This window comes from Oxyura jamaicensis, chromosome 1 (genome assembly GCF_011077185.1).
Source record: "Oxyura jamaicensis isolate SHBP4307 breed ruddy duck chromosome 1, BPBGC_Ojam_1.0, whole genome shotgun sequence".
NCBI lineage: Eukaryota > Metazoa > Chordata > Aves > Anseriformes > Anatidae > Oxyura > Oxyura jamaicensis.
In genome coordinates, this window is record NC_048893.1 from 200,283,376 (window position 1) to 200,289,897 (window position 6,522).

The window sequence follows — 6,522 nt, forward strand, 5'->3', positions numbered from 1 at the left end:
TTCTTCTTCTTCTTCTTCTTCTTCTTCTTCTTCTTCTTCTTCTTCTTTTTTGTCTTTCCCTTTATTGATTATTTTCATTAATTAACTTTCAAACAAAATATGTCATCCCAAGAAAAAAGGTTAAGCTTATATTTTTATATAAGAAGAAAGATAAGTTCTGGATCACATACTGCATGGTTCCCATAAAGGCAACCAGGAGGAACAGATGATTATTATTGTCCCAACTCCACTACTCATCTACTTATACTAAGCTAAAACAGCCCTTCTAGTGGCAACCACTATAGTCAGTATGTTTCCTATTTTCATATTGGATGATCTGGTGTTCTTCATTTTTTTCAGCAGTTTGGTGTCAAACTGTTCTTCACCGTGTGACAGAATGTAAAACATGGAAAGATACCTTTGAAGATCATCTAGTCCAACCCCCTGCTCAAGCAAGTTCAGCTGGAGCAGGTTGCTCAGGGCTATGTTCAGTCAGGTTCTGAATATTTCCAATGATGGAACATATTTCCACATTCCACAGGTCAAATCTGTTCCAGTGTTTGACCACTTTCATTAAGAAAGAAAATAATAATAATAATCTCATGTTTAAGTGGAATTTCACGTATTTCAAATCATGTTAAATCCCTTTTGTCCATTAACTGACCACCACTGAGAAGATAGGGGCTCTGTCTTTACTCCTCCCCATCAAGTATTTTTACACACAGATAAGATCCCTCTGTCCTTCTCCAGGCTGAACAGTCCCAGTTCTCTCAACCTTTCCTCATATGAAAGATATTAAATCATTTAATCACTTTTGCTGCCCTTTACTGGACTTTTTCCATTTCCATGTCTTTCTTGTAGACAGGAGTCCAGAAAAGGACACAGCAATTCATATATGCCTCATCAGGGCTGAGAAAAAGGGAAGGATCCCCTCTGTTGTCCTGCTGGCAGAGTTCTGCCAAGTGCAGTCCAAGATGTTTTCTTTGCCATGAGGGCACATTGCTGAGTTCAACTTAATGTCTACTAGGAACCCCAGGTTCATTTCTGCCAAGCAGCTTTCCTGTCTGTACTAGTTTATGAAACCATGACAGCCTTTTTCGCTCAGTGAACTTGAAGTCTGGCCTGCAATATCCCTCTGATTGGCAGAACTACTATCTGGTCTATTAGCCACTTCTCCCAGCTTAGTATCATCTAGAAACTCACTGAGGGTGCACTATCGTCCAGGTCAGTAATGAAAATAGAGTATTGGCTCAGTACTGACCTCCATCACCAGTGGTGGTGGACCTCCTACTGGACTTCATAACTCTGGCCACAACACTTTAAGCCCAGCAGTTCAGACAGTTTTTAATCTACTTAATTTTTCACTCTTCTGGTCCTTTCTTTATCAGTTTGTGAAGGTGTTATGAAAGACAGCGTGGAAAACCTTGCTAAAGTAAAGGTAAACAATCTCCACCATGGTCGTCTCTCCCTATCACCAGATGCAAGACTTCTTAATTTAATTCCTGGCTATATTATACCATTATATTCTCATTAAGATAACTGATTAAGAAAAATCGAATATTTTGATGATATATGAGTGTCCAGAAAACTATTACACAGATTAGGTGGATTGCATGAAGTATATATGTTCTAAATATACAACAGCAGAAGTTTAAGAGAGATTCAAGACATTTTATCAATAGATATGCTGTTTTGATCATTGTTTACACTGGTTTGAGGGTAAATATCTCACTATATCAAGTTGACAGGCTTAATGTGTGTGCTTTATAAGTAAAAATTTCTGTAAGATAAATAATTCTATAAAACTACTGTTATGAATTTTCACTAATGTATAGAGAAGGATGAATACCTTAAGAAATAACATTGCCATTTATATCCCCCATCTCTTTTTTCATATTCCTTTTCCTCATGTCAACACAAACAGATTGAATAGCCTTGTATCTGTTCTCTTTTTGTGATCTTATTTATTTACTTATTTATTTTTTTTATTTTATTTTCACATACATATTACTTCAGATTGTTCATAATTACAACCCTGGAATAATTTATCTTCTGCTGAAAATGTGCTGCATTATGAAGCAGAGAGGAAATGTGTAACATAAGAAGAGTTGAGTGTTACAGAAAGTAAAACTGACTGTCAATATTGATGGTATTAGAGAATCCTTTTTCTCTGAACAGCTTTGATTATCATTATTTAAAGAGTAGTCAAAATACAGAAGATCAAAATATGGTCTTAGCTACAGGGATTAAAGTGCCATCCTAACAAAAGAGCTGAATTTTAATTTTGATTAAAAAAAAAAAAAAAAAAAAAAAAAAGTTTTTTACTAGCAACCCAATAGGGTGAGGCTCTGGGATTTATTTAATTGTATTTTTTTTCTTCCTATTCCTTCGATTAATTCCTGGAATGTTTATTTATTTATTTATTTATTTATTATGAATGCATTCACAGCTCATTTTGCATTTCTCATTGAGATATTTAAGCATAAGTCAGGCTCTGTGATGTACAGTCAGATGGGTTAACAGAAAAGATTACTTAAATATCAAAATAAGTGATTAAAACAAAGCCCAGGTGGATTCCTCAGTAAATGTTTTAGACTATTACATATATCTTACGACGCATATTTAGGAGTCTTTATTCTCTTCTTTTTTCATTGTCCTGTAAAATCAAGCATCTAGAAAATCACTTCATTTATTGTTCTTCCCAGAATATGGGAATTTCTGCTTCTCCAGGAGATGGGCTGAATCTTTAAACCATGCACTTGCACAGAGAGAGAATTGCAAACCTCTCTTCCTATTTCAAGCTATAGGGAAGAGCAAACTCCATGCTGTGTCTTTGTGATGCAAATTGCCTGTTGACACTCAGGCATCAGCAAAGTGAAGTCAGACAGGACATCTAGGTACTTTGGCTGCAACAGTACTCCCATCTCGTAACTACATTTACAGCTATCCTTGAAGGAAATTATTAAGAAGAGTTATTCACCTTGATTTCTATGTTGATGCATGCAGTTTTCAAAACACCTGATTTATTGAGTATTTCACTGCAGAACTTGTCAAAATATACCTTCACACTACATCTTTTTAGATCTCTCCTAAGTTCTTCAATTATCTCTTACACACAAGAATTTCTGTGAACCTAAATTTCAAATCAGAGGGAAAAGAGAATGGGTCAAACATGCCCATTTAGGATGTTGTAAAGTTATAAGGAATATGTTACAAAAAGACAACTTATCATCTTTATTTCTTCAGGGTATCAGAGATGTCAGTTCCCTCTATGGCCTGTACAAGTAGTTGATGAATTTTGGAAACCTTTCTGTGAAAATAACAGTGTTTTGTTTTGTTTTGTTTTTTTTTTTTTTTAGTGTGTGCAAGAATGTAGAACAATGGAAAATCATAGAATCATAGAATTATTCCAGTTGGAAATGACATCTCTGATCACCTAGTCCAACCTGATCTGGCATCTATGGCAGGGGGATTGGAACCAGATGATCTTTAAGGTCCCTTCCAACCCAAGCAATTCTATCATTCAGTGATCTTGTTTAAGTATTGAGCATTTTTGTAGTTTACAAAAATATGAATCTACAACACCTACTTGCTGTGAATGAAAAAAAATGTTTACATGTTTTACAGAAATTAGATCATTAACCACAAGGACTACCTTAATCTTGTTGGTTAGGTTAATGGAAAGTTAATTCTGTAGGTAATACTGTAGGTAAACAAGAATATTCAAGTTTCTTTTTTCCTTTACTAATATAATACAGTAATGATATTATGTGTATCATTATATTATATATTGTAATGATAATAAAACAATGATATAAACTTGATACAAATGAGTATTTTAAATAACCAAGAAAAGTTCTATTCTTTGAGGCATTAACGAAATATAGATAAGCAATTAAAAAGCAATTAAAAAAAAAGTAGTAAAAACATTTAAAAATATTTCTTTTACATTGCCCATGTTATGTTTATTAAATCAGACTATAAATATGAAAATAATTTACAGATAATAATCTTGTCCTGTTTATCCCTATTTTATACCCTTACTGAAGACACTAGATTTCATTTTATACAAAAACACTCACAGAGTGCTTTTCTGAAGTCACCATTTGACTTCCTGTAATAATTCCCACATATCAGGTTAGCTATGAATTTTGCTAAATAGTAAGAGTTTAATTGGCTTTATCTAATCTGAATATAGTCAGACAGTCAACAGAGTAGAAGACTCTTAACCAAAAGATCTCCTAAAGAAGAGATTGCTGGTGCTTCAGCAGCAGTTCCATTAGGATTTCATTAGAAGATTTCCTAGTGTGGAAATGGACTAGTTAATGAGGAAAATCAGAGAAAACTGTCTACATGGATTTTAGAAAATAAGTATTCCAGAGCTGAAGGATGTATGGCTGTTGTCACAGTCAAATAAACTGTTAAGGATCTTGAAATCCTGTTTCCTTATATGCAAAGCAAGTAATTTGAAGTACCTTTTGATCCTGTTTTCACTTAGTGTGGTTTTGTGGCTTTGGCCCAGGAGAAATTTTATTTCCTACAATACACGGTTCTAGAGAAAAAAAAAAAAAAAAAAAAAAAAAAAAAAAATCCCTTATTTTAGTAGAACTTTTTCTATTCACTAAGAATGGTGCATTTTGTTTAGACTCCAGTTATTTTACGGCGATGTTATAAAATGAACACTCCCAGTTAGAGTAGATGACTAGATCCAGCAAAAATATTACTGATAGCACTAGAGGCAGCAGAAGTGGTATTCTAAGCAGGCCAGGGAACAAGGCTGTCTCCACCATGTTAAATGGTCACAATTATCTTCACATTGTTCTCTTTCAACAGAAGAATCATCTTTATTGTACACAGAATCAAAAGAGGCTATAGGAAGGTTGTGGATCAGAAAATGATATAGTACTTGCATTAAATTATATCACACTAAATCTAACATAGCAAGAACACAGAAAATGAGAAAAAAAAATGGTTTTGGAGTAATGCAGATGTTATTCCATGTTGTATGAGGATAAGAAGCAAATTTAGATTTGACAGCACTTTCTGAGATTCAGTCATCGACATCCTGAATTCTCCAGCTGAGATAGCCAAGTAGAAGCTTATGTTGTTCTTGAATATGCATGACTTTGAAAGTACTGAATTCTTGAATAAAAATAATAATAATAAAATCAGTCCTGATGTCATTTGACAGAGTTAATTGGATCTACTTTCTTGCCATCTCTCCAGGAAAGATGCTATATTAATACTATCTGTATAGTCTGAGTACTCAGTTCTTTTATATAAAAAGGGAAGGAATTATATTTGTGTTACAACATCACAGAATCCTCAAAGCTTCTGGAACATTATTCTGTGAAATATTCATTGTTGCTTTACAAAGATCAGTTCAGAGTACATTAAATTCTGAATATTGAACAGGGAATTTCCAACCTCCCAGGATAATATGAAATACAATATTAAAAATCTCTAGGGTAATCAATACATACAAATAAAAAGAATCACTAATTTGCATATGAATTGTTTACCTAGTACTGTATAATCATGCAGAGCTCCAAGTTACTAAAATAAGGTGGTGTGAGGGAAGTGAGTTAAATGTAAGGGCACAGGAATGTCCTTTTCAAACAAGATTGGAGGTTTGCACATTTGTGCACATTTACTGCATTACTGTATCAAATGACGTGACAAAAAAAAAAAAAAAAAAAAAAAAAACAGTGACAAAAAAAAAAAAAAAAAAGAATAAGAATAACATATGACAATGCTTTCACAGTATATTTCCTTAGTGATTTCAAGTGATCTATACCTTGGGGCATTTTGGAGATAGTGATATCTTTTATTTGTTAGGTCAAGAGAGATTTATTTTCTTATTAATTTAATTGCTTTTTGAACCCGTATAAACTATTGGCACAAGCTTCTGTGGCACTGAGTTTCACAGCTAAATTATATATTTTGTAACAGGAAATCTTTTATTTTGCTTTAATAGGTTACCTGGTAAGTCCATCTAGATTAATTATTTTCTATCCACTTTTCTATACTAGTGATTTCATGGACCTCTATCATGCGTACACTCCATGGGCTCATCCAGTTTGGAAAACTGTGGTCAGTTCAGTCTCATGAATATTCACTAAATGCAAGTAGAAGTTACTCAGCATTTGGGTTCAACTCAATTTCATTTAGCTTTAGCTGAAGGTATGAGCACATGGAGCATCTATGATGTCTATCTCACAAAATAGGCCAGTAAGAGTTATGTAAGAGATATAGGGAATTTAGTGTCTGTTGCAGAGTCGTTCTGTAACTGGGAGATGTATAAATATATATAAAACATGTAAAATTCCACAATCCCATACAGACACCTAAAGATTTTGCTAGTAGAGAACATGGGACTAAGCAATACATCATCTAATTCCAAAGTTTTGTAAGACCAACAAGACCTTCAAACCTATATTGTAAACAGCTTTCTTCTTGTAATTAACAGCCCATATTGGTTAAAATACAAAGACAGCTTAGCTTGAGAGACAAAACATATTGTTTTGATGATTCTTATTAAAA